This window comes from Pongo pygmaeus, chromosome 7 (genome assembly GCF_028885625.2).
Source record: "Pongo pygmaeus isolate AG05252 chromosome 7, NHGRI_mPonPyg2-v2.0_pri, whole genome shotgun sequence".
Classification (NCBI taxonomy): domain Eukaryota; kingdom Metazoa; phylum Chordata; class Mammalia; order Primates; family Hominidae; genus Pongo; species Pongo pygmaeus.
This window is the reverse complement of record NC_072380.2, coordinates 11,456,166-11,472,265: the sequence shown is the minus strand read 5'-3', so window position 1 is coordinate 11,472,265 and position 16,100 is coordinate 11,456,166. Positions and strand designations below refer to the sequence as shown.

General features: G+C 41.7%; 1 long non-coding RNA gene and 1 pseudogene across 1 annotated transcript; both read right to left on the bottom strand.

Moving 5' to 3' along the window:
• Positions 1-290: 290 nt before the first annotated feature.
• LOC129043258 (U6 spliceosomal RNA) lies at positions 291-391 on the bottom strand (annotated as a pseudogene).
• A 355-nt stretch (positions 392-746) lies between these two features.
• LOC134740097 (uncharacterized) lies at positions 747-4,514 on the bottom strand. Its single transcript, XR_010127333.1, has 4 exons — positions 4,128-4,514; positions 3,549-3,601; positions 2,052-2,303; positions 747-1,336 (listed from the first exon to the last, which is right to left on the bottom strand). It is a non-coding gene; the product is annotated as an uncharacterized LOC134740097 (long non-coding RNA).
• Positions 4,515-16,100: the final 11,586 nt, after the last annotated feature.

The following is a 16,100-nucleotide window of genomic DNA, read 5'->3' as shown; positions in this document are numbered from 1 at the left end:
TGTTATGATCAAGACAGGGTATCAGGGTATCCAGCTTGAGTATTTATTTCCAGGTGCTGGGAACACTTCAAGCCCTATCTTCTAGCTATTTTCAAAATGTGTAATGCAGTCGCCCTATTCTACCATCTAACATTAGAACTTATTTTTTCTAACTATATGTTTGTACCCCTAACCAACCTTTCTTCATTCCCCCAGCTTCATGTCCTTCTTAACTGCTAGTAAACATTCTACTCTCTACCTCCATAAGATCACCTTCTTTTAGCTCCCACATATGATTGAGTAAATGCAATAAAAATACGGAAAGCTTCACAAATTTGCATGGCATCGTTGTGCAGGGCCATGCTAATCTTCTCCGTATCATTCCAATGGGCTAATTACTAATGAACTAAATACTAATACTTTCTGCCAAAGTAAGCATGGATTTAGGATCTTTGACATGATCCCAAAAAGATAGACATTGCAGTGCTTTGGTGGATGATATCCAATTGAGGTTCTACTTCTGCAGAATTAAATTATAATTTTATGCAGTCTTTTGGAAGATCCCAGGATTTGATAAACAATTTCATGAGAATCTAAATCCAAGATTTCTCCACTTGTTGGGTCCTGGTTTACTGATATCTGGCTATAAAATCCCAACAACAGGATAGATTTCAGTTCAATTCTGAACTGCCTTCTTGGCTTCCCAGTTGATATAAGACATGCATTCTAATGGAAACACATTGCTGAATGTGGCTAGGCCATACAGCTGTATTACCTCAGGTTAGCTTTATTTTGGATAAGTAGGCTTTTTGTGGGCTGCCCTGGGAACTTTTTCATTATGTATAATTTCATACCTATGGAATATGACGCTCAAATTCTAAATGACTGGCTTGCCAACTTTTAGAATTTACCTGCTTTTAAATTGGGAACAATCTGTTCCTTTGTAAATGTTCTGAACTGGAACTATAATTCAGATAAATAAGGGCATTTCTAAATGACAGAGCCCAAAGGAAATCGGTTTGCAAGAGGGACAGATGCCCCTCAGGAAGACAAGCAGGGGAGCACTTGTTCTCAGATCACGAGTCAAGGTTAGAGAGTGAGATGACTCTGGGTAATGGAGACTGCACTTCAGGCCATCCCCGTAGACAAATGCTCGTGTCTTAAAGAAAAGGAGAGGCAAAAACACAGTGAGAAAATCCTGAAAGCTGCAATGCATTGGAAATGCTGTCTGCATCGGAAGTGGGGTTATGGCAGGGACATCAGTCTCCTTGGTGTAAGCAGAGTAAGAACCAGAAACAGCAGCAGCATCCGTGACAAAAGCATTCACGTTGGAAGTCCTGGGTGTGGCCACTGTGAGCTGGAATAGGAAAGAGTAAAGAGGTCATTCCTCAGGTCATTGGGAAGAGGCATGGAGCACAGGCAACACATAGGCACCTGCATCATCATTTCACAGGTTGTGGGGCAGCTGGAAATGCCAGAGACATGTATTGTGAGTATTGCTGTGATGGTATGTTTTTGCTTCCAAACTAGTATGGACAAGGAAGCCTCCTTGCATTAAAAAGTATTTTTTTTAACATGTATGTGTGTATATAAACCTAGCTGGTTCCTGCCAGACACTAACATTGCATTGCCCAGCAAATAAAAAGGAAAGAAAAAGGCCCTCAGATCTTTAAAAACTGGACTGGGCACTGACCATCAAAGCCCATCAGACATGTCTGATCCCTGGCACTCTCCCTCCAGTTCCCAAGCCCTCTTCCTCTGTCTGCCTTCCTGGCTTTTGACTCCAGATTTCTAACAGATCCTAACTCTTGCCTGTGTACCATTCTGATTTTGCATCTCTCTTTGCTTCCACTGATACCTGACAGTCTCTCTGTGTGTCTGCTGCCTTGAGCAGAATTTCCTAAAGAATTTCTGAAACCAACTCAATCCTCCCATAGGTAGTTTTTTGGATAAACATAGAGATTGACCTTTCTGATCTTAAAACTTGAAACTACATTTGTTTTATATGAGTTCCTTCCTCAGGAAATGACCTTCAACCTCCCCCAAAAAAGTATCAAAGAACTGAAACTCACCAGATCGCCACATCCAGACAATGAGATGCCTGACCCCTCATTCATCACGATCGCTTCCTTGCCCCTTCCTAGTTCCTGTTTTCTTCCCTGCTATATAAATCCTTAGCTTTAGTTGGTCAGGGAGATGGATTTGAGACTGAACTCTTATCTCCTCAGCTGCAGCACCCAATTAAAGCCTTCTTCCTTGGCAATACTCATAGTCTCAGTCATTGGCTGTCAGTCTCTGGCTTTCTGTGTAGCAAGCTACAGAATCTAGACCAAATCCTTGGTATTTCAGTAACATTTCCACAAAACACAGTTCCAAGGGTGTTGTGTAAACAAATAGTATATGTATGGAAATGAATAAAAATAAACCAGTTCATAGAGAACAGAGGTTCTGCCCGTTTTCTCAATATCCAACCCTGTACCTTGTATACAGAAATTACCCTATAAATACTGGCTGCATGAATAGGTGGCCAAGTTTCAGAAATGGGTTAAACTTAAAAATACATTTCTTTGACTTTGGAATGTTAATCAGCCCTTAATATATGAAAAAGCATTGAGAATAAATCTTGACCTAAGTCTCATAGCTTATGTAGAAATTAACTCAAAGTGATCTAAGATGGATCATGGATTTAAATGTAAAACTGGGACTATATATTGTATTTAAACAGATTTAAATGTAAAACTATAAAACTTTTAGAAGAAATCATAAGAGAAAATCTTCAGGACCAAGGGGTAGGTGAAGGATTATTAGACATGACACCAAAATGCAGTCCATAAAAATAAAGTAAATTAGAGTTCATCAAAATGAAAAACTTTTGTGCTGTGGAAAACGTGGTTAAGCAAATAAAAGACAACCTACCCCCTGGGAGGATATACATGAAACTGAAAAAGGACTAGGATCTAGAATCTATAAATAACCTTCAAAACTCAACAATTAAAACAACCCCCAAATCCAGTTATAAAATGGGCAAAAACATGAGCGGACATTTCACCAAAGAGGAGATACAGATGAAATAAGAATATGCAAAGATATTTATAGTCATTAACTATTAGGAAAATGCAAACTACAATTACAATGAGATACCCCGACACACCTGTTAGAACAACTACAAAACAGCAACAATGCTGGAGAAGAAGAAGAGAAACCGAATTTCTCATGCGTCCCTGGTGGGAATTTGAAACAGTGCATTGGCTGTTTCTTATCAAGCTAATGTGCAACTACCATTCAACCAAGCAATTATATTCTTGGACATTTATCCTGGAAAAATGAAAACGTATGTCCATATAAAAACTTGTACCTGAATGTTTGTATCTTTACTTATAATCACCCCAAACTGGGAACAATCCCAGTGTCCTTCAATGATGAATGATTAAACTAACCATGGTAGAGTCACTCCAGGGAACACTACTCAGCAACATAAAGGAACAAACTATTGATGCATTCAACAACCTGGACCCATCTTAAAGGGCATTGTGCTTAGTAGAAAAAGCCCATCTCAGAATTTTACATACTTGTGTGAGTCCATATATAAGTCCATATATACAATGTTCTTGGAATGACAAAACTGTAAAGATTAGAGCAGATTAGAGTTGCCAGGGGACAGGGATGGAAAGAGCGGATGAATACAAAGGGATAGTACAAGGGAGCCACTTTGTGATGATGTGGTTACACAAATCTACACACAGCATAAAAGTGCAGCAAACTATACACATATACACACACCTGAATGCATGTAAAAAATGTTGAAAAAGGAATAAGGCCTGTAGTTAATGACACTGTATCATATCAGTTTCCTGGTTGACACTGTACAACAGCTACATAAAATGTCCCTCTGGGGGAAGCTGGACAAAGGATACACAAGACTATTTTGCAACTTCCTTTGAGTCTATAATTATTTCAAAATAGAAAGTTAAAAAAAAAAGACTTGCGAGTATCCAAGAAAGGGTTTTAACCATGAAACCCTTTAGTCCTGAAACATCGGGTAAGATTGGTGTTCTATAGAACACACGCTGGGAAATGCATGTCAAAGAAACTGGTTTTGAACCAACAATCACTGTCCCCATTGTTCATCCCAACCCCGGGCCCATCACCTGCATCAGTGGCCAAGCTTGCCCCACAATTCTGTCTCAATTTGCAGCTGAGAGGACACTCCACAGAGTTGCTTTTTTTCAATAGGGTTTTCCACAGAGGTTGCATCTTGGTTCATTTCTGTTTTTTGCTTTGGCTCAGGCTGCTCTGCCAAGTTTGCCCCAACATGTGTCAGTCTGTGCCAAGCACCATGCCTCATCCACAGAACCTAATGGGATGTGACACAGGTGGTAGGTCAGGATAGTGACAGCCAAGAATCTGGAGGAAACAGAGGCATTGTTGTCATACTGGCCTACTCTCAGAAGGTATTATGCCATAAACAGAAGCTGTGAATGAACCTAGAATAAATAAGTCATTTCCAGTACAGCAGACTGCAATGTGTACACGCTTGAGTTGATACCTTTATCTCTATTGACACACAGCCTAGGCCAATGGTGCTCAAATTCCAGTGTTCGTAAGAATCATCTGAAAAATCCGTTTTATTGCTATATCAGTGTCCTGGAGGAGGAACCTGAGAATAGGCAGATTTAGAACAATCTCAGCACATAACACTGGTGCTGGAAGAGCCTGGGACCACACCTTCTTCTACAATATCACTTTTTAATCATTTCAGCTGGGAGCCTTGTTACTTGCACTCTATATTATATGAAGTGTTTAAAACTAATAACTTCTACCCATTTATACTAGCACATGTATTTACCAAATGATTTTTTTAATTCCCTTACACATCACTCAGAAACAAACCAGTGTAGGAGTGTGTGTGTGTGTGTGTGTGTGTGTTGAAAAATAAAGGGTAATGATAATTTCCAAACGTGGTTCTTCTTTTATCAAAGAACAAAACTCGTTGTAACCTTAATAGCATTTGTGATAAACCCAGGACTCTGGGAAATAGGAAGATTTTTGTTTTGTGTTATTTGTTTTGCTTAATCATGGTCAAAGAACCATTAGAGAAAATTTGAACACTACCTTAATGAGTCCTGCAAAGTAGTGCTTTTGACAGCTATTTTTTAATTGGCCAAAAAAGAAATCCTAACAAATCACTCTGGCCAACTTGGCAGCTTGTTTGCTGTTGGATATTCTGGCTTATCTTTGGAAGCCCCACTGGAGCCAGTCTAAAAGAACAACACAGCCTTAAGAAAATGGGGCGAAGACTCACTTAGTGATTAGAGGTAATAAAACAGAGATGGCCCCAGTAATCCACAATCTTGGAAGTGACCAGGGTGCCTTACTGTGAGTTTCTTTGACTGTACAATGGTGATCCATCCATATCGCCTCTGTGTTTCCCAAAGCTATAGTAAGCAATATGGCAGAATCTAATAAAAAGTATCAAAGGATTTATGCGAAGTAATGCATATGTTAATTATGCATTCCACAATGTAGACATATTTCAAAACATCATGTTATCTGTCAATTTTTTAAATTAAATAATTTTTTAAGTATTAAAGAATTTCACAGCTCTTCCAACTGCCCTTGATCTAGATCAGTGGTCTCCCAAACAGAATGTCCAGCGCTGCTCCGTTGGAGTGCTGGAGAAAACGCTAAAACTTCCACTTACATTTAGTTTTATCAAAAAATAAGACGTTTAACTTGACTAATATTAATAGATGTATTAAATTGGCAGTCTCATTTAGTCTGTAGGTCCCAAACATCATCATGGGACCCATGTAGTGTTCCCAGGATCTTAAGAGTGGAGATTATTTGATCAAGAATGTTAATGGGCTGGGCACAGTGGCTCACACCTGTGATTCTAGAGCTTTGGGAGGACTAGACAGGTGGATTGCTTGAGCCCAGGAGTTCAAGACCTGCGCAACGTGGCAAAACACCATCTCTACAAAAACACAGAAATTAGCTGGGTGTGGTGGCATGTGCCTGTAGTCCCAGCTCCTAGGGAAGCTGAAGTGAGAGGCTCACTTGAGCCTGGGAAGCAGAGGTTGCAGTGAGCCAAGATTGTGCCACTGCACTTCAGCCTGAGTGACAGAGCAAGACCCTGTCTCAAAAAAAAAAAAAAAAAAAAAAAAAAAAAGAGAATAATGATGGCAGCCCCTTACTTAGCCATGAGCTATCAGGCTATCAGGTTATTGAACAATATTGCACTGGACATGCTCCCGGTTAAATGCACTTACAGGTTTTGTCATCTAGATTAAACTAATCCTCACAAAATGAACAAGTGGCTTAAAACAATTTCTTCAAGGAATTGCCTGTGTCATCACTGCAGAAAACTCTGACCCAGAAAATGTCCAAACAACCTGAGTAGTCCATTGAAGATAATAATAATGCAAGCATAAGAGAACATCAAGAAAAAGGAAGACCTGGCATTTATTCTACTTGCCAAGTGGGCTGTGTCTGCCCACATCATGAGTTATTTTAAAAATCAGAGATGATCTATCAAATTTTAAAAGAAGATGGCCAATCTGTGAGAAGATGCTTTTTGAAGAAATGCATGCTATGAAAAGAATAATTTGAAAGTGAATATTTGGAAACATTTTCAAGTTTATGTGACTTTTTTTTTTTACTTTAAAAATTCTGTGTGTCACATATAAAAACTCTCATATTATTACACTTAAAGAAACTATCAAAAATCTGTTAACGGGCCGGGCGCGGTGGCTCACACCTCTTATCCCAGCACTTTGGGAGGCCGAGGCATGTGGATCGCGAGGTCAGGAGATCGAGACCATCCTGGCTAACATGGTGAAACCCCGTCTCTACTAAAAATACAAAATTTAGCCGGGCGTGGTGGCGGGCACCTGTAGTCCCAGCGACTTGGGAGGCTGAGGCAGGAGAATGGCGTGAACCCGGAAGGCGGAGCTTGCAGTGAGCCGAGATCACACCACTGCACTCCAGCCTGGGCGACAGAGCAAGACTCTGTCTCAGAAAAACATCTGTTAAAAATTCTTCCAAAAAAAGTTTTAATGAGTTTTTAACCTATTTGTTAAAAATACCAAAATGAAATACAGTAGTCCCCCCACCATCTGTGGTTTTACTTCCTGTGGTTCTAGTTACCCACAGTACAGTACAGTAAGATGTTTTGAGAAAAAGAGGACCACATTCATATAACTTTTAGTATACCATATTGTTATAAATGTTCTATTATTAATTATTGTTATTCTCTTACTGTGCATAACTGATAGATTTTATCATAGATATATATGTACAGGGAAAAACATAGTCTATATAGGGTTTGGTACTATCCGAGGTTTCAGGCAACCACTGGAGGTCTTGGAAAGTATCTCCCATGGATAAGGGAGAGCTACTGCACCTTGTGATCAGTTAGGAGGAGAAACTTCTTGACATCAGAGAAAATAAAAATTACCAGCATAATTTAAACAAAAACCTTTACACAATCGATGGAGTGGAATGAAAATGAGCATCTAAAGAGGTTCTTGTTCCATCTGGTTCTGTGCATCTTTGTGAGAGAACATTTTCAGCTGCAATAAGCAATAAAGTCAAGAAAGAAAAAGAAAGTAGAAAGAAAAGAAGGAAGGCAGGCAGGAAGGCAGAAGGAAGGAAGCAAGGAAGGAAGGAAGGAATCTAAGAAAGGAAGTCTTTGGAAATGTTTTTAAGCACCAAGAATAGGAATTCCAAACATAAGGAATCAGGAATAGAGAAAGACTCTATGAATTATATACAAATCCACATGTGTGCATGAGGAGTGTGTATGAGCAATAGAATAGAAATTAAGATAGTAAGAAATATTTCTAGTCATAATGCTTTGAAAATAAAATGGTACTTTTAGGTATTGCAGCCTCTATGACTTTGCAAAAACAATACCCTGAAATAAATGCTTTCAGTTTGACCACTGTGTTAGTTTTCTAGGGCTACCATTACAAAAAACCACAAGCTGGGTAGTTTATACAACAGAAATGTATTTTCTCACAGTTCAAGAGGGTAGAAGTCCAAGATCAAGTTGTCAAGAAGGCTGGTTCCTTCCGAGGGCTGTGAGGGAAGATCAGTTTCATGCCTCTCTCCTTACTTCTGGTGGCTTTCTGGGAATCTTTGGTGTTCCTTGTAGATGGCATCTTCCTGTGTCTTCACATGGTCCTCTCTCTGCCTCTGTATCCAAATTCCCCTTTTTTTATAAGGGCACCATTGATACTGGATTATGGGCCTACCCTATTCCAGTATTATCTATCAATTACATTTACAATGACCTTTTTCCAAATAAGGTTGCATTGTGAAGTACTAGAGGTTAGGAATTTAACATTCAAATTTTGGGGAAACACAATTCTACCTATCCCAACGATGACTTTGCAAAAATGAAAATCCACCTTTCTAATTTCTTTTAAAAGTGCGTCTTTGGGCCAGGCGCGGTGGCTCACACCTGTAATCCCAGCACTTTGGGAGGCCAAGGCGGGTGGATCACGAGGTCAGGAGATTGAGACCATCCTGGCTAACACGGTGAAACCCCGTCTCTACTAAAAATACAAAAGAAACTTAGCCAGGCATGGTGGCGGGTGCCTGTAGTCCCAGCTACTCGGGAGGCTGAGGCAGGAGAATGGCGTGAACCCGGGAGGCGAAGCTTGCAGTGAGCTGAGATCACGACACTGCACTCCAGCCTGGGCGACAGAGCGAGACTGTGTCTCAGAAAGAAAGAAAGTGTGCCTTTGATAAAGGGCAAGGACTTGCAAAGCTCGCAGTTCTGTGCTGGTGTCAAGAAATCACAGTGCCCTTAATCACCCCATATGCAATCTCTACCCTGCACCCAGAGATCGCCCTCGGTGGGTAGAAACCAACCAGAAATATTTTGAGACAGGAATCATAATTTGCATTCCTGTCCCTGTCCTTAGCTGTGCTGTCTACTGCTGGTTTCTCCTTTCCATATGTTTTACCCTTTGTTCTTCTAAAGCTGCAGATAAAAGATTTCAGACCGCGCAACATTTCAGGGTGTTCATACCATCTGTGAAATACCTTCCCAAATGAACAGTGAAAGGAAGCACTTGAAAGGTCTTATTTTAATAAGATTTTTATTCTGCACATAGAAAAAGAGGGATTTTTTGTTGTTGTTAAATTTTTGCCCTTTACCTGCTATCATTCTCCATGTGAATAAAGAAGTTGTCCTTGCTTCAGGGCAGGAGTTTTTGATTCCGAATACAGTCACTAGAAATACAACACATAGGCCGTTGTAAATCCTTAGCGTAGGTGATAAACAACAAGTATTCCAGTGCAGACGCATTTCATGGCCTGTGAGGATGGAAATCTTCCACGATCATCAAGTGCTGCTTTGGGTATGCATGTGAATGAGTCTGCATAATGAGCAAGGTCTCGGTGACAGCCAGCTCAGGCTCCAGGAGAAACGGAGGTGACTCAGCTTCCATACGTGATTTCCAGCTAGAAACTGCAAGTAGAAAATGTGAATTGATCTGAAATTTCTGAACCTACAAACGTCTTCCTGGAAGATTAAAATAACCCAATCTAAAGCCAATATATAGAGATTGGTGGAAGATACTTAAAAAATCTACTGGTGTCTGAAACCTAACTTATGTCTGAGTTCTTACTTATGTCGGCAGGCTCTCTGAGGATATAAGATGAGTAATAGTTACAGGGTGTGACGTTTTTCAAAGAGAAAGCCAGGCCAGAGGTGTCTGACCAAAGACTGTGACCATTTGATAGGCATTGCCTGAGGTTTCAGAGAAGTGGACACTTCAGGCCTCTTTCAGTCTTGACGTTGTATTTGTCTCTGGATGGTGAAGACATTCAGAGGTCTAAATATGGCAGAGGTGATAAAAGAAAAACTTTAGACAAATTACATTTAACAGAGTTTTAGTTGGGCAAATCAATGCATGAATTGGGCAGTCCCCTGAACCTCAATAGGTTCAGAGAGACTCTGTGCTGTGGTTGCAGAGGATGCATGGAGAGAAAAAGGAAAGTGATGTGCAGAAGATGGAAGTGAGGTACAGAAACAGCTGGATTGGTTAGAGCTCAGCGTTTGCCTTATTTGAACATGGTTTGAATAGCTGGCTATCTTTGATTGGCCAAAACTTGGTGACTGGCAAAAGAGTAGGTTACAGTCTATTCACACGTCCAGTTAGGTAATAGTTCACAATGTATGGAGAAACCTTTAGGCTGAAGTTAAAATATGTAAGGAGGCAGCTTTAGGCTAAACTTAATTTAACAGAGGGATGTGAATCTGGGCCAGAAATTCAAAAGTCCTTACCTAGTCCAGCACTCTATTGAAGTATCCAGTTCTGGAAGACAAAGACAAATGGCGAGTTGGCGTACAAACAATATATTATCTACACTAACTAGGATAAATTGTTTATTATTTCCATAGGAAAAATAGGATGGTCTACGCCAGGGATAAATGCTTTTTTATCTATCTTTCAGAGGATAAAAGTGACACTAGTAGGCTGGAGGAGGTCCCCAAATGCTGGTGGAACCTCAACCCCAACCAGTGTCCAGGATCTTGACACCATTGTAAGAATGAATTCAAAGATGAATTGGGAAATATTAGTGAAAGTACAGAGATTTATTGCAAACAGAAAAGCACACACTCATAAAAAGGGAATGCAGGTGTACTCAAGAGAGAGATCCATCAAGGGGATTTGGGGCTGTTGCCTTCATAGGTTTCTTTAACCATGGGGTAGAAGATTCATGAAAATTCCTAGAAAAAGGTGGAGATTTCTCAGAACTGTGGTGCTGCCCATTTTTACACCAAACATGGTTGTTCCTGAAACTGTTACGGCACTGGTGAATGTGTGATTTAGGATGTTAATGAGCAGACAGTGAGGTCCTAGGTGAAACCTGGCTCAAGTCCAGCACAACGTTTAGTCCAGTCAGTCTTAGCCAGCTTGGTGCACACCCTGGTTTTTCAGGGTCTTAGCTGTTCCTAGCTTCTGCAGCTATTTTAATAGTTTCCTTTTGCTAGTCATGTAAAACTGTTGCCTGGAATTTTCTATTGTCCTGCAACTATGCTGTATTACTCCTGTCTTAAAAAGGGTTCAAGCCTTTCTGGATCTCTCTGTCTCTCTCATTTAAGGTAGAGTCTGTCGCTGTCGCTCAGGCTGGAGTGCAGTGGCACCATCTCGGCCCACTGCAACCTCTGCCTCCCAGGTTCAAGCAATTCTCATGCCTCAGCCTCCCGAGTACCTGGGATTACAGACGCACACCATCACACCTGGCTAATTTTTGTATTTTTATTAGAGATGGGGTTTCACCATGTTGGCCAGGCTGGTCTCAAACTCCTGACCTCAGATGATCTGCCTGCCTCAGCCTCCCAAAGTTTTGGGATTACAGGCATGAGCCACCGCACCCAGCCAGGATTCAAACCTTTCTGAAAATTACTGAAGTGTTTGGAGAAGCCCCCTTTGCTCTCAAATGCCCAATAATTAGAATCAGCAAAAGCACATGTATGGTCCCTACAACAAGAGGCAGCTTTTGTCACTGTTCCCAAGATAAGTCAACTCTACCAAGAGGACAGAGGGTTATGTGTTCAGTGTGACATTTAAAATCAAGAAGGAACATAGCGGCAAGTGTTTAGCTACCTTCAACCTTATGGCTGGACTTGTCTATGAATGAGCTGACCCACTTTCTTTTTTGAAAAAAATTGTGATAAAACACATATAACATAAAACATACCCAGAAAACTTTTAAGCTTTTTTAAGTATACAGTTTAGTGGTGTTAAGTATATTGAACAATGTTGGGCAACCGTCACCACCATCCATTTCCAGAACTTTTCCATCATCCCAAACAGAAACCCTCCACTTCCTCTTTAACCCAAAAGAAATCAATGTGCAAATTGTCTTACTTTCTCCTCTCTGACTCCAAGTACTGCTTCAGCTCAGCAGTGCCTTCTACCAAGGAACAATGGGGCTGAGAACTCATAGTGCCCATTTTAACAGTACAATTGTCTTAGCTAAGGTTCCCAGCTGTTCTCAGCACCTGCGTGGGACCTGGGCCCAGGCTGTACCACGCTGACAGTGAACATACACTCGGGGCCTCTGCCAGTATTTTTCCAGGAACACTGCCTCCTCAACACGGTCTGCTCGTTATGTGCTGAGATGAGTGCTCTATTAATTTTAACGATGCCATAAACTGGGTGATTAGAAAATGAAATGGAGCAGCCTGCTTTCACTCTCAGAGGTTAATGGCAGTGGGCACAAGATAAACAAACAGCGTTAAGGCTGAGAAATGATTCCTTCCTCTTGGTCATCTGTCTGGACTGGGCTCTTCCAATGGCTTTATTAATGTAGGTGGCAGCGGTAAATCTCTGAAATTAGGATGGACAGTGTGAGAGGGGCAGAGCCTTGTGACCCATGGCCTTGGCTCTCCCCACCACTTCCACTGCTTCCACCCCAGGCAGTGGGAATGGCTCTGCCTCTGGGGTGAAGGAAGGGTTATGGGCAATATAATTTCCTTGAATCATTCAGATCTCCTTCTAGAATATAGGATCAACTCAGACAAGGTACCAGTTCTACCCGCGCCACGGTCACTTGAGGATCTTATCACCACCACACACACAGGACCACTGGTAACACTGAGTTATTTTTGTCTTTGGTGGCTCCTCTGCTGTGATAATAGTCTAGGCCTGTTTCATTCATCTCTGTGAAATCAATCACGTGGCTGGAGCTTGTGAATTACAGCCCACATTCCTGATGGAGGAATTGAGGCTTAGTGCATTAAGTGACTGCTATAGTTTGGATGTGTGTCTCCCAAACCTCATGTTGAAATACGATCCTCAGTGTTAGAGGTGGGGCCTAATGGGAGGTGTTACAGTCACAGGGGTGGGTCCCTCATGAATGGATTAATGCCCCTGAGGAGACAGGGGTAGAGGGGAGTGAGTAAGTTCTTGCCCAACTAGTCCCCTGTAGAGCTGATTGTTAAAAAGAGCCTCGTGTCTCCACTCAACGTTCTCTCTTGCTTCCTCTTTCTCCGTGTGATCTCTGCACATGCAGGCTCCCTTTTTCCTTCCAACGTGAGTGGAAGCAGCCTGAGGCATCACCAGAAGCAGATGCTGATACCATGCTTCTTGTACAGCCTGCAGAACAGTAAGCCACATAAACCTCTTTTCTTTATAAATTACCCAGTCTCTGGTATTCCTTTATAGCAACACAAATGAACTAAGACAGTGACTAACCAAAAAATAACCAGGTAGTTGAAACCCCAGACCTACCCTGCTAGCCAATTGATTTGTTGCTCCGTTTGTTTCCCAATAGAATCAAAGACCAACACTTGGGATTGATTATGATGAGACCCAGCAGAGGCAATAATCAGGGAGCTTGAGACTCTGGAACCAGAAACTGGACACAATATTCTGAATAATAGAGTTCCATCATTGAAAACAACCTGAGTTTTTGTTTAGACCAGTGAGCCTCCAATAATTTGTGCTGGTTAAAATACAAATTCCTAGGCTTTCTCCCAATCTACGAATTCAGAATTTCTTGGAGGTGAAATGCAGAAGTCTGTTTTTTTTTTTTTTTTTTTTTTGAGACGGAGTTTTGCTCTTGTTGCCCAGGCTGGAGTGCAGTGGCGCAATCTCAGCTCACCACAACCTCCACCTCCCGGGTTCAAGTGATTCTCCTGCCTCAGCCTTCCAAGTAGCTGGGATTACAGGCATGCACCACCATGCCCGGCTAATTTTGTATTTTTAGTAGAGATGGGGTTTCTCCATGTTGGTCAGGCTGGTCTCGAACTCCCGACCTCAGGTGATCCACCCGTCTCGGCCTCCCAAAGTGCTGGGATTACAGGCATGAGCCACTGTGCCCAGCCAGAAGTCTGTATTTTTTTTAACAGCTTCACAGGTTATTCTGAGGCTCTACCAGGTCTAAAAAACACAGTGACCACATTGATCAGATCTCCCACAGAAGATGTATCTGAAAGAACCATGAGACAATGTCCTCTTTGTTCTGGACTTGCACTCTTGTAAATGCAGCCTGAGATGGTATTAGCGTTTTCAAAAACAGAATCACAGTGGGAAATCACTATTGACTTTGCAGTCAGCTCATATTCTCCAGTTCTTTTCTCATGAATTGCCATCACATTTATTCTTGCATCAATAAAGGCACAATAAATGAAGGATTAGGTTTGAAAAACTAGAAGCATAATTTAAGCCTACTTTACTTGGACATTTCTAATGACCATCTTTTGTTGTTAAAATCAATTATGTTTATATAACTATTATACACTCAGAATAATTAAAATAAAAAAAAAATTGTTGGGCCGGGTGCGGTGGCTCATACCTGTAATCCCAGCACTTTGGGAGGCCGAGGTGGGCAGATTACGAGGTCAGGAGATCGAGACCATCCTGGCTAACACGGTGAAACCCCATCTCTACTAAAAGTACAAAAAATTAGCCAGGCGTGGTGGCGGGTGCCTGTAATTCCAGCTACTCGGGAGGCTGAGGCAGGAGAATGGCGTGAACCCAGGAAGCGGAGCTTGCAGTGAGCCGTGATCACGCCACTGCACTCCAGCTTAGGTGATAGAGCGAGACTCTGTCTCAAAAAAAAAATAAAAATAAATTGTTAAATCAATGGTGATTCCATCTTACCATATCAAACTAGAACACAAGGAGGAAGTAGGCCTTCTTCTCTACATAGCATAGTTCACATTTCAATTCAATTCAGCAAATATTTAATGAACAAATAATTCAGCAAATTGTTTAAGTGCTAGGCACATAATATGTAAATGTATAACTCAAACACAAGATAGAATTGGTATTTGCCAGGAAAGAAATGCAAAGTGTTATGCATGTTCAGTGAAGGCAAAAATAACATCCTGTTGGGTGTGGGTGGAGGACAAAGAGGGACCTTAATAGGAAGAGATCTCATTTGAGCTGGAGCTTCAAGCCATCTGCAGAGAAGGGCAAAGGGCTAAGGAAGCCATTTCATAGATAGAAAATCTTGTCAGACAGCAATGAATGTACAAAGTGCATGTTGAGAGTGGAGTGGTCATAGAACAAATAGCTGATTTATTTTATTTTTTTTTGAGACAGAGTCTTGCTCTGTCGCCCAGGCTGGAGTGCAGTGGCGCGATCTCAGCTCACTGCAAGCTCTGCCTCCCGGGTTCACACCGTTCTCCTTCCCCAGCCTCCCCAGTAGCTGGGACTACAGATGCCCGCCACCACACCTGGCTAATTTTTGTTGTATTTTTAGTAGAGGCAGGGTTTCACCATGTTAGCCAGGATGGTCTCGATCTCCTGACCTCGTGATCCACCCACCTCGGCCTCCCAAAGTGCTGGGATTACAGGCGTGAGCCACTGCGCCCGGCCACAAATAGCTGATTTTAAGGCTAGAAAAGTGGATTGGAGCTGGTCGCGGAGGGTCTTCGAGCTAAAGAGTTTGGATTTCACTTTCCAGCAGTAGGGGAATCATTACAGGCCCTGGAGCAGAGGAGTGGCTGCTTAGGACAGACCGAAGCCATGGGAGATTGGAGTCATGGGTTCCTATCAAGATTTAGAGGATAATAAAATATTTATAATTCTGAAAAGTTGGAAACAACTTGTATTAGTTTCTGTGGCTGCTGTAACAAATTACCACAAAGGTGGTGACTTAAGACAGCATACATTTATTCTCCTACAGTTCTAGGGTAAGAAGTCCAAAACCAGTCTCACTGGTCCAAAGTCAAGATGGCTCCAGGGGAGAACTTGCTTTCGTGTCTTTTCCAGCTTCTAGAACTTCACTCCCTGCGTCCCTTGGCTCTTGGCCCCTTCTGAAACAAGCATGTGCTATTTTTGTAATTAAAATAAAGATGAGGAGTAGTAAATGAGGAGCATAAACAGGGCAGTGGTACAAGGAAAGGACTGATGTGAACTGAATTGCAGAGAGTGAGTCTCTAAGATTTGCCAACTGGTTGGCTATCAGGAATGATGGAGAACTCATTGTCCTCCATTGAGAATGGAGGCTCAGCTTGCAGGGCAGAGAATCGCTAGGCTGCTAGCAGCCGTGCAGGCAGTGGGGGCTAGTTTAAGAAAGAGGATGGCCTTCTTCCAGATGTATTTGTCCTTTCAGGCAAGCTCCTTGCTAGTATTTGGCTTTTATGCTAT